Source organism: Dermacentor andersoni, chromosome 8 (assembly GCF_023375885.2).
Source record: "Dermacentor andersoni chromosome 8, qqDerAnde1_hic_scaffold, whole genome shotgun sequence".
Lineage (NCBI taxonomy): Eukaryota > Metazoa > Arthropoda > Arachnida > Ixodida > Ixodidae > Dermacentor > Dermacentor andersoni.
This window is the reverse complement of record NC_092821.1, coordinates 9,763,512-9,776,089: the sequence shown is the minus strand read 5'-3', so window position 1 is coordinate 9,776,089 and position 12,578 is coordinate 9,763,512. Positions and strand designations below refer to the sequence as shown.

The 12,578-nt window shown below is 45.3% G+C and overlaps 1 protein-coding gene across 3 annotated transcripts in view; it reads right to left on the bottom strand.

Moving 5' to 3' along the window:
• LOC126526671 (uncharacterized) overlaps positions 1 to 12,578 on the bottom strand; it is a 215,547-nt gene that overhangs the window by 134,552 nt on the left and 68,417 nt on the right. The window contains exons 1-4 of one of the 3 annotated variants that reach the window (XR_008611554.1): positions 9,013 to 9,753; positions 7,893 to 7,987; positions 6,817 to 6,912; positions 3,687 to 4,188 (exon numbers count right to left, since the gene is read on the bottom strand). The exons of 1 other annotated variant lie outside the window; for it this stretch is intronic. The gene's annotated coding sequence lies outside the window, so the exon portion shown is untranslated. Of the gene's footprint in view, positions 1 to 3,686; positions 4,189 to 6,816; positions 6,913 to 7,892; positions 7,988 to 9,012; positions 9,754 to 12,578 lie in introns of those variants that run through there. One more of the 3 variants, XR_008611555.1, reaches the window with a different exon arrangement.

Below are 12,578 nucleotides of genomic sequence, written 5' to 3'. Positions count from 1 at the left end.
TTTGTTTTGATGCACATAGAAAATTTAGGGTACTTCACACACTTTCCGAGAGGCTAACTGTGTATCTATCTGTCTGTCTGTCTGTCTGTCTGTCCGTCTGTCCGTCTGTCCGTCCGTCCGTCCGTCCGTCCGTCCGTCTGTCTGTCTGTCTGTCTGTCTGTCTGTCTGTCCGTCTGTCCGTCTGCCTGTCTGCCTGTCTGCCCGTCTGTCCGTCCGTCTGTCCGTCCGTCCGTCCGTCCGTCCGTCCGTCCGTCCGTCCGTCCGTCCGTCCGTCCGTCCGTCTGTCTGTCTGTCTGTCTGTCTGTCTGTCTGTCTGTCTGTCTGTCTGTCTGTCTGTCTGTCTGTCTGTCGGTCCGTCCGTCCGTCCGTCCGTCCGTCCGTCCGTCTGTCTGTCTGTCTGTCTGTCTGTCTGTCTGTCTGTCTGTCTGTCTGTCTGTCTGTCTACGTAACCGTTTTACTGTAAATTTGGTTGTCTGCGTAGACCATGGTCGAATAGGTAGCACATCCAGCGACTGTGCTGAAGACACAGGTTTTGAAATCAACCGTCGGACCAACGTGGGTCACGGGTATGGGGCACTGTGTATGCCGCTTGTCAACGGACCACGCCGACATAAGTCACTGGCCATGCGGGATTGAGTATGCGGCTTCGGTGTGTACCGGGCTTCAATGAATCCCTTTCACGCCGTTTTGGAGCACTGTGTATGTATCACTCGGTCTGCACCGCTCTTCAATAAACCACTTTGAAGGCTGGAGAAAAAACAGCGCTACAAGGTGGCGGACTAAACCACGAACGTGCATGACGGACATGCGCCTGTCCATCTTACATGTTCTTCTTTCAGTCCGCGTCCTTGTAGCAATGCTTTTTTCTTCAAGTATGTTACACCAACTCAACCACATCAAGCTCTTTGATACCAACTTTGGTGACTGGGTGATAGCCACTGGGAATGCGTCGCTCTACTCCGACAATGAGGAGGCTTTTAATTTCTCCGACCCTCGGGGGAACCGAACCGCTGCCGAGCGCGGACTTTCCCGTAGCACTGATGGACGGTGCATCGTGTGCAATGGGACGCAGCACGCAGCGATGGCAGTGCAGCGAGCAAATAGCCCAGCTGAAATTTTACCAGCCGAACGTACCAAGAGAAATTAACATGTGTCCCATGCTGTTTAGAAACGAACCGGCTTAACAGGCACTACTCAAGCACAGCATCCCGAGGCTTTAGCAGGCTGCACCACGAATGCACTAAGTATGCACCGTTTCTTGGACGACGCCTTTCACGCCAACGATGAGCCCCTCGCTTCCACAAACCTCTCGCCAACTAAGGTCACTCAACATCCGCCACTGGGTGCACGACAAGCGAAGGGAGCAGTGGTCAGTGTTTGCAGGTGCGCCACGCTTCTCGGAGAACTCGCGCAGACTTCTAGGCAGCACCACGTGATGGCGCAGCTAGTCCAGTAGGACGCCCGAGAGAGCCCGGCTGCCACGTGACGCGATTTTCAGCTCACGCTCCGGCGCGTCACGCATTTCGGAGACCACGCGCAGCCGTCGCTGCAGCACGGCTAGGGTGAGCATTTAGCGGCGCTATCAAGTTTTTATCGCAAGTCCCACTGCAGAAGACGCCCCTTAAGTAAAGCGTTGCGATCGCGGTAATACGTCGTGCTGCTAGGTTGCTCAAATGGTAAGCGCAACAGCGTACATGTAGCCTTGTGATGGGCTCTGCCGAATTTTTTAAAGTGTAAGAAAACAGCACCGGGACGCTGGCGCAAAAGGCAGACGTCCAGTCATTTTTCAATGTCACTGCACATCGAAGTCATTCTCTTAAACGGGTAGGCAGGATGCTCAGGTATCAACTCTTCTGTTTTCTTCGGTGGCCAGGGACCCGATGACGTATAATTATGCCGATATGCTTTTACTGCAGTCTCCTGACGTCTAACTTACGCAACCACTCACGCATGCATCAGGCGTTAACGAGCAGCGTTGTTTGAAAAGTTAAATTAAACGCGCTTGGAGGTTACTTTTGCTTGATTTCAAAACGAATACCATTGCCTACGTTGAGCCGTTTTTTCCGATCTAATCGGCTAACAAGAGGCGATGCATGAGCATGCTGAGGTGGTGAAGGTTTATATAGTGTTGAGCCAGCACAGTGAAAGTATATAACCGGATAAGGAGGGTGATACAGGCGTCTGCGATTCGTACGATTCCCTTACTTAGCTGGAGCTGGGTGGTTGACGATCGCGGCGGGGTTAAGCCGAACATTTATAATGCCGCTAGAATGGATCCTCAACAAATAGTTTGCAGAGCGAAATCGTATACGTAACGAAAGGGCTCGAGAATGTTGTATTGCCACGCGAATAATTTTAATTAGACGCAAATAAAGTCATGCTCCTCGGCAGCTCATAGTATCCAGTACCATAGCAATCGGGGTCCAGCGATCTTCTATTCCTTTCGTAATGGGGCAGTCTCCGGCCATTCAGAAAGAATGCCAGTCTTCCTCGGCATATTAACGTATCTTTAACGCGGGTCACGCCACCTTGAAAAGCGTGTTTTTCTGGTTTTGTGAGTTTGCTTGTCAGTCTAGCGAAGTGGGTGCAGCCTGAAAACTTTTGACCAATAGGAGAGGGCTAATGGGGGAAAAGGCGTCATATTAGAAATAATTACCTTTTTTGTTGTTCGGCCTAATCATGCATAATCAGTGCGCACATATAATATCAAATGGGGCGTTTTTGCTGTTTTTATGACGTCGCCTGACAGACACGCGAGCTGGGGGTGGCCCGAACATTTTTAGACCAATCATGGAGGAAAAATTGCTGAATGGGAAAAGTTTGAAACAGCTTTACGTTATAGCGCCCAAGGTCAGTATAGCGTCAAATACGTGACTGCCGGCAAATAGCCTTAGTATGACGAGTCGCATTGTACGAGAAGAGTTCAGGGGTGAATTTAAAGCAAGAAAGGCGGCATGGGAACTCGGGATAAGTCGAATGGACTGCCCAGCCACATTGTGCCAGCCGCGGTCCTGCTGCATTTGTATATTTAGGTGGTATTGTGCTGTTTCACTAGGTGGTTTCTCTACATGGCAGACCTTTTACGTGATGGAGACCTGTACGCTTCCTTTTGGCTGTTTTCTAGCTATTCCTTGCGTCAAATTGCTTGACTTCGGTAAAATATGTAAACGAAAGGAATATTTGAATGCGCTGTAAGTTTTTGCGATCTCCGAATACTTCGCAAGCTCACGCCTCACTTGTCTAACAAAAATGAGGCCTACTAACTTCACTACCTCCTATTCGCCTTCGTACAAACCAGATCACTTATTTATCTATTTATTTATATATTTATTTATTTAAAATACCTTACAAGCCCTATGGAGCTAATGTGTAAGGGGGTTACAAGATCAAGGCACAATATAAAAAAACAAGAGTAAGGAGCCTTTGAAGTCTAGTACAAAAGACACGCCCCAATGCAGGGCTGATCAACATTACTAAAACGATCAACACATTAAAAAGGGAAAAACTGAAGTAATAAAATGTCACGAAGGTACATTGAAGGAAAAACACCAGTAAAATTTAACGTAAGGCACTAATATTTGAAAGTACAGTACAGGAAAAATGAACACGTGAAGGAGTATAATGCTTCGAGGGATATTTCGGCAAGAAAAAGCAAAAAAGCACACCGCATGAAGTTCAAAGCACGTTCGTTGCTTTCCCATTCCCTAAACAAAGTTCTGCTTAGAATTATATTATGTAAAATGGCAGACAATACAAAATCAGAAACAGAACACACACACATCCCAATTATAGTTAAGATCGCATTTTTCATAGATGTGTTATGCAATCAGGAACTTGGTCAAGTGCTCTCAGGTAATTAAAAAATAGCTATCCATGACTAGCATGAAAAAAGAAGGAATGAAAGTGCTGCAAGAAAATGTACGTATTTGAATTGAACAACTCTTCTGGGTCAAGAACATATCTTTTTTTTCCTGTGAAGCAGACTCCGTACACACGCCACAGTGTTTGGGTGAATACAGGGAGATGCAAGTGAAGGTCTTTATTGTATACATTGCCAATCAGAGAAAGAGGAAGCCTTTTCAAATACGTATTTCACGTTGACATAATTGCTTCCTGATCGCAAACACATCAGATATCCTTCGCATATGTTGAGAAATGTTTGTCCTGATGACTCCTGGACCGTTTTACCTGGAAGGAAAAAGAAATTCCACTCAATGTTAGACAATTCCAGAAGCCGTTTCACTTTGGCCCTGTTAGGGCTATGTTTTCTTCAACAGTTGTTCAAGGCCAATATAGTAGCGATCTTGCACTAAACAGGTATCTATGGTAACGGTAAACTTCCGAGGCTGTGAGACAACTATCCGAGATCTCTTATGTGACTGTCCTCATGGTAAGAAAGAGAAGAAAGGGGGTTAATCGAAGGGCCCGATTTTTATTATACATATATTGAGAAGCCAAAAAAAACACGAATGAAAACATAGGGGAAATTACTTGTGCTTACTTATTGAATTAAAGCAATTATAAATAATTCGCAATGAAAGTTGATCAAAAAACAACTTGTCGTTGGTGGGAAACGATCCCACGTCTTCGCATAAGTAAGTAATTCAATAAGTAAGCACAAGTAATTTCCCCTTTGTTTTCCTTCGTGTCTTTGTTGGCTACTCATGATATGCCCTCATTTTGGTGTGGCTAGAAAACCAAACTCGACTGCAATAATTTTCACCTCGTTGGGGGAGAGAACTAGTGTCCAGACTGTGCTCAACACCCTTGCGTTGCCCTGCTACTTGACATGCGGGCTGCTGCTACAGTGCGCTATATGGCACTGATATGCACACATTTCTTTTCTTTTTTTATTTTAAATATCGGCTTTCCTGTTTCCTTTCATTGCCTTTATGCCATTTCGCCAGCACAGAGTGGTTGGCTTGTATTTATGCTGGCTAACATGCAAACCTTCCAACCTTTTCTCCTCCTTCCTCCAAGAGCATGTGTCAGCATTATAAAACTGATTTGATGTGAAAGGCACGAAGACGACGACGGACAATCTAATCAAGCCTGTCTAATCAATCTAGTCAAACGCAACAAGGCTAACATTTGCCAGATGAACGTTTTGAAGTCCTGCCCATATCAAGCTATGGAAAGTTTTCTTAAGCAGACTAATGAAGGCAGGCTACCCACAACTTGTGCCAGTTTCCGTAGCATAAAAAATCCTGAAGTTCTGAACTCGCCAAGTGACCCAGGAGCTACCTCGCGAAAAAGACAAGTACCCGTCATACCTTACATACACCGTATGTCGCTTAATTTGAAGAAGATTGCCGAGTGAGCTAGTGTAAAGATGATGTTTTCAGCCCCATGCACGCTTTTATAAGATCTGCAGAATGACCAACTATTTTTTCGCAAGGCATCAGCCTGTGTCACAAATCACAGAAATAAATACCTCATGTCATACGTGTTAGGCACGAGTCGTTTATGTAATTCCTTTGTCACGTGGTAGAAAGTATGTAGAACAAATCGCGTACTGCGTCAATGATTGGCCGAGGCAACATCAAACCAACGTTAGAAATGGGCAAGAGGGCCACCTGGATAATGTAGAGATTGTAGAGATTGCAAACGTGAGCCAAGTTTTCACGCCTGCCAAGAGCTGTGTCAAATGGGTTAGATTAGTAATTGAGGCCAAAAGGATCATTAAGGCACATGATAGGCGCATGAGTGTTGCATCAATCTCATTATTGCAAAAAATAACTGCTATATTGCTGTTTTTGCTATGCGAAAAAAGTAGCCGTCACCATTATATGGTGACTACGTCTCTTTCTTTTATTTTAATTTCAATAAAAAAGATATGCTTTACCTGAAAGCAAATATGAACAGATGAACTGTGATAAAGCTGGTTGTATAGAATGGTGGGGTTTTTCCCTGACTGAACATTGTAGGAAGTAAACAAGGTGCTCGGTGTGCGTATTTATCTTTTTGTTTTTCAACTTTGCGCCTTTCGCATCAGATCATGCCTAACGAACACGCCCGGTTCTTTATCTTAACATTATAAAACTACGTGGCGTTGATCTACTACAGAAAGCTGAGCATTCTGTATCACATACTTCACATATGCAGAACTTATAAGAAATTGTGAATATGCGAACGTGTCTGACCTTTGAAGTTACAGCACTGTGTTTGAAATGTCACTGGCATTATAAGCACCAAAGTTCATCCCTACTTAGCCTGAATACAGTAAGTGCATGCATAGTGCAAACAAAGTATTCATGCCATGGCAATAGACGAACACATGTAAGGCTTTGAGGAAGCAACTAAAGTAAGCGAAATTTCCTCTGTTGCGTTCTTTATATTCTGCACAAACCCATTTCGCATATACTTGTCGTCTTTGAAATGAACTCTATGTGCTTGGCCTTACGGTTTATTTCGCAGGCATATTTCTTCACACTTGCAGGTAATTGGTCCACATTGTCAGCTGGCGCTCAGGGGCACTCATTTATGCCCCTTACACTTACTGGCATTCAGCTGCACTTGCACTGATTTACACTCGCCTAAACTCAGTGACTTCCCGCACTTGTGACATCAGCAGAAATGAGTGAGAAAGCCCTTGATTGGGTGTCTATCTGTAATGATAGTACAATGCGCGCAAGTGCTTGAACTTCATCCACATGCGATCAATATTGCATGTCACACTTCTTTCACTTCTTTCTTTCTGTGGCCCACCCCACTTTTGTGCTGTCAAAATAGCCGTTTTTAATTTGTGTGCGTGATGTAAGCATGCGATTTTGCGCACTGCAATGAACAGTCATTCTGGGTCTGATTATTGCTTACCGGTGCTGTGGTCCACTCTAATTTTGCACTGGGGAGCCGGAGCGTCTGGTTTCTTTGGCGGCATTGGTATAAGTGTCAACCTCTCCCGCTTTAATCCTGTACAGAAAAAAAAAATCAGTTAGGTGAGAATTAAAGAAAATTAAAGAAATTTGATCCTTTGAGAAACAAAAACTCCCAAAAAATGCCTTATTAGGGCTATTTTGGGGCCACTGGTGCCTCAGCCGAAACTCAACAATAGATGGCAATCACTAGACATTAATGAAATGTCATACATGTTATGTTTTTTTATTCTTTCATAGTTTTTTTTTAGCAATGGAGCGCTGCTTTCTGACAACATCACGAAATGACGCAGGTACTGAAATCCATATTTTTCAGTGACGTTGTGAATGGCATGCGAATGTGTCCGACCTTTCAAGTTACAGCTCTGTATTTGAAATTCCAGGGGCATTATTAGCACCAGTGTTCATCCCTAGTAAATCTGAATGCAATGAGTGTATACGTAGGACAAACCAAGTATTCAAGCCATGACAATAGACAAACACGCGTAATGCTCAGAATAAGCAACTAAAGCAAGCAAAATGCGTCCAGTTGCATTCTCCATGTTCTGCACGAACACATTTGACATATACTTGCCATTTTGAATATCAACTCAATGTGATTTGGCTTATGGTTTATTTCACACCCATATTTCTTTACACTTGCAGGTAATAACTAATTAGCCCCATTGTCAGCTGGCTCTCACCGGTACTCATTTTTGTCCCTTACAATTACGAACATTCAGCTGAGCCTGCGTTCATTTACACTCGCCTAAACTAACTCAGTGACTTCCACACTCGTGTAAAATCAGCCGAAATGAGTGAGAGGGCTTTTGAATGTGTTTAGTGACAGTACAGTGCATACAAGTGCTTCAATATTCATCCGCATGTGAGCAATATTGCAAACGCTTGCCTATCACTGCACCCCACCAAACTTTTCTGCAAGCAAAATATGACGTTTTTCTTCGCGTACTTCATCGTAAGCGTATGATCTTTGGGGAGTGCCATGAACAGCCATTCTGGGGCCAGTTTCTCGCTTACCGGAGCTGTGGTCCACGTATTGTTGCACTGGAGAGCCGGGGGTTCTGCTTTCTTTGGTGGCATTGTTATTAGTGTAAACCATTCCTGTTTTAATCCTGTATAGAAAAAAATTCATTTAGGTGGGAATAAAATGAAATTTCAGAAATTTGATAATCCGAAAAACAAAAGCTCATTATAAAAGTCTTATTAAGGCCTATATTGGGGCTAGAGGGTAAATCATAGCCGAAACTCAAGACTACATAGCAATCACTAGACATAAGCAAAATGCACAACTTGTTGATATGTTGGCGTTCTTCCATAGTTTTTCGCAATGCGACGTTGCTTTCTGACATTATGAAATGACGAAAGTACGGAAATTCACAGATTTTTCTCTCTGGAATAAAAGTTCAAACTGCTAGCTTGACGTAAGATATTGCGCGGTTGAAATTTTGCCAGTGGCAAAGAACTTCGCCCCTTCTCCAAGTAACAAGTCTACCGCTCCTCTCCAAGAGATATTGTGGCAAATTCTGTTGCTAGCGCAAACCAATACTTTTTTCTAAGATGCTCCTTCGTCGCAGTGAAATGATCATTTTCACGCCAAACAAGCCTCGAGATAAATTGGGCTTTGAATCCCAGTGAACTTGACGCATTGAATAGGAATGCCAGAAACCCGATCAAATCCAAAGATTACACCGAGGAAACTACGAACAAAGCAGAAAACTGTTCAAAATAAAGTCGTCGTTCCACAAACTTAACCTATGAAATGCAATGAATTCATTTCGCAAAGTCTACGATGGGGATAACAAAAAACGGAAGGTTTCACGGTTAGAAGGCTACACGCGATTACTAGCGGCGCGATAAACCGCAAGCCCAAGTGAAAATACGCGAATGAAATTTCAACGAAAGAACACCTGGCTACGCCAGCAAAAAATACCGCCAGCAATAATGAAATTTGAGGAAACCGAAACGGAACTACGTCTGCGGTTACAGGTAGTTCGCACGCCAAAACTTCAATGCGCGTGTCTCCATTAGTACTACACGAACATACGTTTAATCACCGGGATTCGTTGTCTGCTAGCTCATAATAATGCAATGGCAGAAATGTAGCATTTAGTCGTATGGTAAGCAAAAATCAACCTACCGCTATGAACACTGGTTCGCAGGTGTTCAGCACACACGCCAGGGCCCGACCATCCAGCGCACATGGAGGCTCACCGTTGCTGATTGTCGCCCTGTGGTCGCACTCGCACGAGTTGTCGAAGTTGCACTGGCTTCTTATAATTTCCGGTAACGTCGGCGGAATTGAAAATCACTGAGATTACCGAGAGCGTTCAGAATGCTTACACAATGCCTTCACAACGCGAATACAGTCGCATAACGTCGCTGGTGGAAAGAAATGACGATAATCGCCGCCGTAAGGATTCGCCTCGACCGCCGGCTCACGCCATGTCTTTGCTTCCTCCCGGCCGGCGCAGCCTTTCCTCCTCCTCCGCTATCAAAGCTGCGCACAGAGGCGACGACTTCTTTCTTTGTCTATTCGTTTCTCTCCTTTTGCCTTTCGCTTTTCTTCCTCCCTCACAGCTTTTCCGTAATCCCTCCTGCAGCTATCGCTTTGTAACGCTCTCACAACGCTTCTGCGCGCTTTTTGGGCCCCAAGTTTACAGGGCTGCATATAAACGTCGTGTTTGCTCATTCGCCGCAACAGCCGTGAGCAGCGGGCCGGCCGCGTATTGTCACGCATGATCTTGCTTGAAAGAACGCTTATATGCGGTGGTCTGGGTGAACCGAGAACGTACCTCTTATATAGAGGATGCTATGCAGGACTTGACAAAGAGTGTATAAAACGTAATATGTCAAGGCTGGGGAAACTTGAGAATAAGACATCAAACCACTGCAATACTGAGAAATTTAGCAAAATAGCGCATGTGTCGAGAGCAGCGATAAAAACAGCAAAACATACATACATGAACATCACAGTTAGCAACTTCATTAAGACGGGTGCTACAAATTTTTGGAGATACATTAACGCGAATACACAAAAGCAATACAGTCAGTCCCCGAAGGATGCCTTGCAAAGAGCAAATAAGTTTTATGAGTATTTTAAATCCGTTTTTACTCAGGACTGCGGAACTCCACCAGACTTATGCCATCAGCTGAGGGGAACCGGCAACATACTCGGTGATCTACAGTTAACGGAATCGGGTATACTCTCACTGCTGCTGAGCATCGACATTATAAAATCTTGCGGCCCATATGGCATTCTAATTACCTTTCTCAAGAGATACGCAAAATGGGTCTCGAAATACCGCTCTTATTTTAAAAAGAATATCTACAATCGTCTGACGTGCTGGAACACTGGATAATAGCAAGGGTGGTTTCGTTTTTCAAATCGCTTGACACTGCAAACCCAACAGATGACAGACCAATTTCGCTAACTTGCAAATCTTGAAAAATTATTGAGCATATCGTACTAAAATAAATCGTTACCTTTGCGCACCCTCCTTCCTCCCCTCCCTCTGGTTCCCTGCACGTGACGGAAGGCGGCGCGCTTCCTCCCCGCTTTTCTCCCTTGAGCACCCCAAATTGAGGCGCGGTCGTCGGCTCACCAACGCACGCTTTCACTAGCACATAGAGCGCACGGCTACGGTGTTATCGCCCTCGGACTTCATACGGAACATCACGGGGACCGCGGCGAGTACGGCAAAAATGCGCCTGGACTGTCCATAAAATTGCTATCGCAATAAAAAAAGAAGTGTGTCTGTCGGTGGGATTTCAACATCCTCACCTCTGTGCAGCACGCCAGTTCTCTAACCACTGGGCCATGATTGTTTTTTTAAGCATACGTGCTTTTAGCTCCCGTTGTCAACGACTTTCACGTGAGTGACCTTGGGCTAAAAGCCAGAGTCGTTATCCAGACACTCAAACAGATATATCGTAGCAGGTTGACAAGAAAAGTTATTCACCCGTAGGCACGCTTACAAGTGTTGTGTGAACGTAAAGTACAATATAAGGTATAGCACATGCAATACATCGTACTTGATGTAAACAAAACAGATCAGCAAATGAAATAATAAATGGTGTCTGCTTGGGGCTCGCTTTGCCACACACAACAACAACACATCATTACAGCGTCCACGCAAAGGCATTATTGTGAGCCTCGAATTAATGAAAGACACCCAGGGCACATACAAATACAGAGTCTGAACTCAGGCAAACGGAATTTGAGCATTATTTTGGCTGCAGAAATACTTTGCCTCTGCAGACGGTTGGGTACCGGTAGACCAGCGGCGAAGGAACTCGGCTTCACCCAGATTGAACAACTGTTCTTCAAGATGACCCCATACTATCACCTGTAGTTGTCGCATTCTGGGGTACATTGCTCTATTTGACTGCCGAGATCGTTCTGCAATGTTGCAGAAGCACCACAAAACGTGGCTAGCGCTGTAGTAGAGTAGACTCGCAAACCGATCTCGGCGCTGTGGTGGCTGCACGATGGATATTCCAAACATTCTTGCAACTAACTTCCAGAAGGTGCGTGCTACAACACACACCTTTACTACATGCTCGTTGGTCTCTGTTTGGGCGCAATGCAAGCATTTATCATTCGCTACCATATGCCAGCGTTCAATCCTGTCTCTTGTAGGTAGAATACCCCACTGATAATGCCAATGAAAATCTTTGACTTTAGAGGGCAAATCAGGTGAAAGCACGGCTGTGCATGTTTGTGTAGTAGCTGTCCATGGAGGCACAGCTGCCGCACACAACGTTTCGCAAAGCCTGGAAACTGGTGTCGCACGCCACTATGTAATTCTTAGTTGTACAAGCTGGTTATGCAAGCGCGCAGCCGTCGCATACTGCGGTGCTGGCATTACCGCGGTCGGAAGAAAGTTGCCTTTACTCTGCTGGCAGGTTGCGAGAACAAGACCAGATCACCCGAGCAACCAGTCAAAATTTAAGAAAATGCGGTCTGTGGCCCCGAAACCTCTTTGCAGGACAACATTACATACGCTTGTTACTGACCATACAAGTTACAAAAGATAGTGCTTCCAAGCGCTTTCTGATGTTTATTCACCATACAACTCAAGCTGTAACTTCTAGTATGTAGAACTTTTATTTGTCATTTCCAATAGGGGGGAGGGGGGGCGACGTTCGAAAGGCAGATACAGGGCACCACAAGCTTCATTGTCATCTTAGGCACTGAGCGCTAGTTTGAACGCCAGAGACCTGCAAGTTCCGCGGCGCGGGTTTTGCGTCGCTTCGAGAGATAGTGCCACCGTCCGTGGCACCTCTTTCAGGCGTTTCTATCGGGCGTGGCGGCTCAGCAATCGTGGTGTTGCGCTGCAAAGCACGATGCCGCGAGATCAAATCGCGGTCGCGGCAGCCACACTTAGATGGAGGCGGAATGCCAAAACATCCACGTCCCATGCATTGAGGGCACGTTAAGATCCTGTGGTGGTAAAAAAATTATCCGGACTGCCCCACTACGGCGTGCCTCGTAATGAAATTGTGGCTTTGACACGTAAAACCCCAGAATTCAATTCATTATTCTTATAGCTAGGCGGTGCGCTCTGTCTCCCTGGCGTCTTTCGCTGCCTGTCGCGCGGCATTGAACCGATTTGCTACAGCTAGATCGCCAGCCTGCATGTGGACCAGTGTAGAGTATGGCTTGGTGCGCAGTGGTGTGGTGGGGTGTGCCGTTGTGAACAT